The sequence below is a fragment of the Silene latifolia genome, chromosome 10 (genome assembly GCF_048544455.1).
Source record: "Silene latifolia isolate original U9 population chromosome 10, ASM4854445v1, whole genome shotgun sequence".
NCBI classification, from domain to species: domain Eukaryota; kingdom Viridiplantae; phylum Streptophyta; class Magnoliopsida; order Caryophyllales; family Caryophyllaceae; genus Silene; species Silene latifolia.
The window spans coordinates 130,108,391-130,114,840 of record NC_133535.1 but is presented as its reverse complement, the minus strand read 5'-3'; positions in this window follow the sequence as shown (position 1 = coordinate 130,114,840).

Below are 6,450 nucleotides of genomic sequence, written 5' to 3'. Positions count from 1 at the left end.
TTGCGTGAGGAATCCAAAGTTCATACTTTAATGCTCTTTAATCACCCGGGTAAATGCCTCATCTATGATCTTTAGAGCTCCCAAAAAGCATCCAAAGTATGTTGGAATCTTATGCTTTCCACCTTGACTTGGATTTGATCATTGGGCCTTGACTTTGGTTGTTGTCAACATTTGCATTATACATAACAATCCATCAATTTCTCCATACAAAACCCAATCCAATGCTCCATGCTTAGTCCAACACTTGGTCTTGTTTAGCTTAATGAACTTAGTGTATAAAATGATAGGAAAAGCCTCTAAATGCTTAGATTCCTACAAAAACATGTTAAGACAAGCAAATACACTAGAACAACAAATATTAGCTTACAACACTATGATAAGTGCCAAATGACATGTAAAATGAAGCTAATATAGGGGGTGAACGTATATAAAATATGCACTTATCAACATGCCTTTTGGCATTTTTATTGGCATCGACAATCATGGAAGAACTATATTATTTGGTTGTGGTCTCCTTCGCAATGAGCGCGAAGCTACATTTCGTTGGCTAATGATGAAGGTACTAATACCTCTTATATCTACTCACTTTCTTAATTTTTTTTTTGTATTGACTATTTTAATCAGGAAGTGACACATATCTATTATTATTGCTAGACATTCATTAAATTGATGAAGTAACCACCCCAGACGATCATAACTGATCAAGATCGATGGATGTCAGACGCAATTGCAATGGAAATGCCATTTACAAAACATGCATACTGTATTTGGCATATTACATCAAAATTTTCTGGTTGGTTTACAGCACTTCTTAAGAATCAATATTCATATTGGCGTGCTCAGTTTTATAGACTTTATAGGTTGGACAATGTTAATGATTTTGAACGAGAATGGCCCATCGTTGTCTCGAAGTTTAATTTGCAAGAAAATGAACACATTCGTGGATGATATGATATCAAGGAAAATTGGGTGCCAGTTATCTCCGTGACCACTTTTTTGGTGGTATGACGACCACAGGAAGATGTGAAAGTATCAATTGTTTTGTAAAGCGTTTTACTGTTGGGGTTGGTGTCCTTAACAGTTAGTGCAAGGACTTATAAATCTCTAAAAGGATCAAAGGGTATACTTTGTATCATAATCAGTTGATCCACGTTTATCAATAACGGTTGGCTTGCTAGATAAGTTTGACGTTATTGTCATACAGATGGCGGTGATCAACTGGTCCCTAAAAGTCACACCTATAGGATACGTTTTGAGTAATGTGACGGTATGAAAATACAGTCACATAGATGCCAATTTTGACTAACCAGTTAGTCCGAGTTATTTGACTAGTAATTAGTCTAATATGGGATGTTGAGATATTTTATTTAATACGGATTAAATGAAAATGGCTAAGACGAATTAAGCGATTAATTCGTAAAATTGAATATAAACGTTTTATATTTAATTAAATGTATATTGAATATAATTATACAATACTGTTTTGTCGGACATGTATTAATAATTCAACTAACCCGTATTATTAGTTGATGCCTTAATTTCCGATAACCGATAACAGTTTATAATGAAACCGCGTCGTATACACTTAGCGAACTATGGACCGGACCACGAGTTTAAGTGAAGAGAAAATGAAAAGCCCATTAGGGCTCCTCTCACTCGGTTTGGCCGAGACATGCATAGACAAAAGGAGAGTTTTCTCCTCTTGTCTAACCTAATTCATTTTGCAAAAATAATTAGGGTTTTGGGAATTGTGCCTCCTGAATCCCGGATCTCTCATCCAACACAAAACTCACAAAACAATCCCCTCGATATTGCAAGGCAATTAGGGGATTCTCTCTAGCACAAGGGCATTACTCGGACATCTTGGGTGCAACGATTAGGAGGAGATCTAACTTGATCTCTCATTGCCTTTTGCACTAGGACCGAAGGTTATTTCTATATCTTTGTCGTTTCCTTGTTGTTTTCGTTTTATGACTATAAACTACATATAAATTTTGCGTTATAATCCTATAAAGAAAGGGTTTTATACGGATATTACCCTACAAGTGGTATCAGAGCGAGGCCACGTAAATTTTTATATGTGTTTTTCATCAAACGATTGTTGAAACGATGAGTTTTGGTTAAAAAATTGTCACGGCTCAAATTTTTTTACTCGGCAGAAATTTTTTTTTGCTGCGTTTTTTTTCTTGTTTTGTGCCTTGTGATCCGTGTCAAGTTTACACGGTAATGTTTATCTTTTGTTTTGTGTTCATTTTCGATCTTTGCATATTGTATTGTAATCGATATTCCTTGCAATTTGTTAAAGTTCGATCAAAATGATTGCATAAAATTTCGTGTGGCTAATTTTTTTTTTTAGAAAACCGTGTGGCTTTCTTTCACGGCCTGTTTTCTGTTTTTTTGCATCGTTATGCGTGCCACATGATTTTGTTAGATCAATCGATCTCTTGTTTTCAATCGTTCTTCACATGTTGTAATTTTAACCGATAATTATTGCAATATGTTGAAGATTAACAATTGTAATTTGATTTCTATACGGATTAGATTAAAATTGCAATTGTGTTTTTCAAACCGTTTTGTTTGAACTCTTGTTGCTCTCGGTTTTAGCCGATTTATTTTTTTTTGGCCTTAAAGGCTCTCGGCTTTTCAGCATTAATAAAAAAAAAAAAAAAAAAATTTTGGCCCCTGGTACTGTTCACGTACAGCAGTACAGAAGAAAAAAAAAAAAAAATTTTTTTTTTTTTCGTTTTTTATTTTTCTTTCGGCCATTTTATGCATAAAACGTTTTTATGCTCTCGCTTGTTAGTGAAACGGTTCACCCACGTAAACTAAAGTTACTTTAAAACGATTTAAAGTAACGGATTATATCGAATTAAAATTAAGTTGATGAAGCGGTTTTGTCACATAATTTTAATTATCTTTGGTGGTTTGGATAAAAATTTAACATAATTACGGAATTATGTCACGAATAAATTTAATTTTTAGTTGATGCATTTTAATTTATCGTTCTTGTTTATATTTTGAATGTTTTGAATGCCTTTTAATTACGTATTTAATTATTTTGCAAACGGTTGTAACTTAGTGTGGCCTTAGTAGAACGTGTTACCGTAATGATGGAACACGGTCTTGGTTGTATTTTGAGATCTCGTATCTCCATTTTATTTCTTTTAATTACAGTTTTTATTTAGAATGTAAATAGGTTTATATTTGTAAATTTTAATTGTAATTTTTGAGAAGACTAAAGATGGAGACCGGATGATCACTCCCGCTACATGGACAAAGATGGAACACCAAGACAAGCTTTCGGGTCCAACGGTGGATTCCAAAGTTGTATTTTGTTCTTTTTACTAGGATAGGCCACACTAGGAATTTTTATTTACGTATCGCATTCATTTATTTATTTTATTGTAACGATAGTATGCATCATATTCCGCCTAAAAACCAAACCACCTAATTAATGCATGAAAACTGACACATTTAGAGGTCACGAGTTAGTTTTCTTTGACATTCGTATGTCACACGATTTTTATAAGCCATCACCCAAATTAATTCATTCACGCAGACGCTAGTTATTCGTTCACTTAATATGAATTATAATTTAGTTGATGGGATCTTCCTCGTATAAACAAAAATTGAGAACGGTCTTTATAGGTCAAACTCCAATGACTCCCTTCTTCGTCGGTAGGCATAATATGACCCCTTCTACGTCGGGTAAGTTGGAACCGATTGACCTATTTTATCTCAACACTATGGTCACTAAATGCGATCCTGTGACTATGGTGGACTGTAGATAGGATTTACAGAAATCTATCGACCAAGAGTTCTTCCAGAAGAATTAGCTAAACAGTTGGCTTATCAATTTACAGAAATTGAGTCTTGGGATCACTTGTATCATTCTTGAGGGAGATCAATTATGCAAGTGCATTGAGTCTACACGTTAAAATGAATTTTAAATAGACTTAAATCACCTCGATGAGTTGCTTATTTCGTTTTGTTTTTCTTCCTTTTTCAGTGTAGAACACGAACATTTAAACTGCTAATAACATAATGGCTGGCCGTGAGGACGACCCAATGCCAAGTGTCACATTGGACCGTGAGTCCTGGCTTCGGATCTTCATGGATCGGATGAATCGATCTACTCGATCAAGAATGATGGATCAAACTTCACGGATCGGGAGGCGGCATTACGGAATGCCATTGCCGATGGGAAGCTCAAATATCCGATTGAGCCCATCCCACCAAACCCAGGCCCCACGGCTGAAATTAACGAAATCGACAAGTATAACGATTTCGCCATGGAAGCGGGTGCGGTAAAGAACGTACTTATTTTTGCAATGGAATCCAATTTGCAGAAACGCTTCATAGCTCAAAGTGCAAACAAGATTTTCACTACACTCACTAGGGAATTCTCGAAAGCACCGAGAATCGTGACCTATGAGCTTACCACTCGCTTCTTTGATGCGAGACTCGAAAGGGCCAACTGTTAGCCCACACATTCTCGCATGATTGAGAATGTCGAGAAGTGGAGACCTTTGATTGTAAGATCGCGAGAACATTGTTATTGACCGCATACTTCACTCACTCCACGATGGTTATTCGCAATTTAGAGCGAATAACTATATGAATGATTTGAAGAAAACTCCCCATGAACTGCACTCCCTCCTCGTACAGACCGAGAAGGACATGAAGTTCAGTGGGAGCATGAAACAGGACGTTCTCGTTGTGTCAAACAAGGGCAAGGGTAAGGGCAAAGTTCAGCCAGGCCTAGCAGTAGGCAAACCGAAGTTTAAGAAGTCGGGATTAGGTAAGAGTGGGCCTGGTGAGGCAAGTAACTCATCAGGCGCGACAAAGAGCAAGACCGAAAACATGGAATGCCATCATTGCCACAAGACTGGGCATTGGAGGCGTACATGTCCTGTTTATCATGAGGACATAAAAGCAGGTCGCGTTAAACCTGTTGGTATGTCTTCTCCTCCTACTTTTATTCATATGATTGAGATTAACCACGCAAGTTACGGAACTTGGGTACTTGATACTGGTTGTGGTTCTCATCTGTGTAATCATGTGCAGGGCCTCCGAAATCTCAAGCCTCTCGTAAAGGGTGAGGTTGACCTGCGTGTCGGGAATGGAGCAAGAGTGGCTGCCGTCTCGAGGGGAACATATGTGATCCAGCTTCCTAGCGGATTTGAGTTATCATTATATGATTGCTATTATGTACCCAGTCTTTCGAAAAACATTATTTCAGTTTCTGCACTTGATAAACTTGGTTTTTCATTTGTAATAGAAAATAATACTTGCATTTTCTCATTACACGATATGATTTACGGCAAGGCAGTCTCCATGAACGGAATTTATGTTTTAGATCAGACCACCGAAATATTACACGTAATGAATAAAAAGTTAAAGGTTGGTGACAAAGATCAAACGTATCTATGGCACTGCCGTATGGGACACATTAATGAGAAACGCGTAAAACAGCTCATCAAAAATGGAGCTATCTCGGCCTTTGATTTTCAATCATTTGGCACGTGTGAATCATGTCTCATCGGTAAGATGACTCGGATTTCCTTCAAAGGTGTTGGAATGCGCGCTGCTGACCTATTAGGGCTCATACACACGGATGTATGTGGTCCTATGTCAATCACCGCACGAGAAGGCTATAGATATTTCATCACTTTCACGGATGATTTAAGTAGATATGGCTATGTCTACTTAATGAAGCACAAAAGTGAATCCTTTGAGAAATTCAAAGAATACCAAAATAGGGTACAGAACCTACTTGGTAGAAAGATAAAAACACTACGTTCAGATCGTGGTGGCGAGTATCTTTCTCACGAGTTTGATCAACACCTTAAAGACGTGGGATCGCCCTACGTTAACTCCACTGGAACACCTCATTTGAATGGTGTGTCCGAACGGAGAAATCGAACACTACTTGATATGGTTCGATCCATGATGAGTCACACGGTTTTACCGGATTCATTATGGGGTTATGCTCTTTGTCACCATTTGCTCTAATACTTAACCGAAGTCCGTCTAACGCTGTTGACAAGACTCCATATGAACTATGGAAGGGAACGGTCCCTAACTTGTCCTTTATACGGGTTTGGGGCTGCGAGGCTTATGTCAAGTGGAGACCTGAAGATAAGCTCGGCCCGCGATCGGTCAAGACATACTTTATAGGTTATCCTAAAGGAACACGTGGTCATTACTTCTATTCGCCAACCGAACAACGTGTTTTTGTTGCGGCTAGTGCGACATTCTTAGAGAAGGAATTTCTCGAGAATGCAAAGAGTGATAGAACCTTCGACCTGTCGGAGATTCCAGAACCAAACACCGAGCAACCATTGGAGGAACCTATTCCTTCAATCCCGGCTGCGGTGAATATTCCTGAGGAACCTAGGAGGTCGGGAAGAGTCTCTATTCCTCCAGACAGATACATTGGTATGGTCG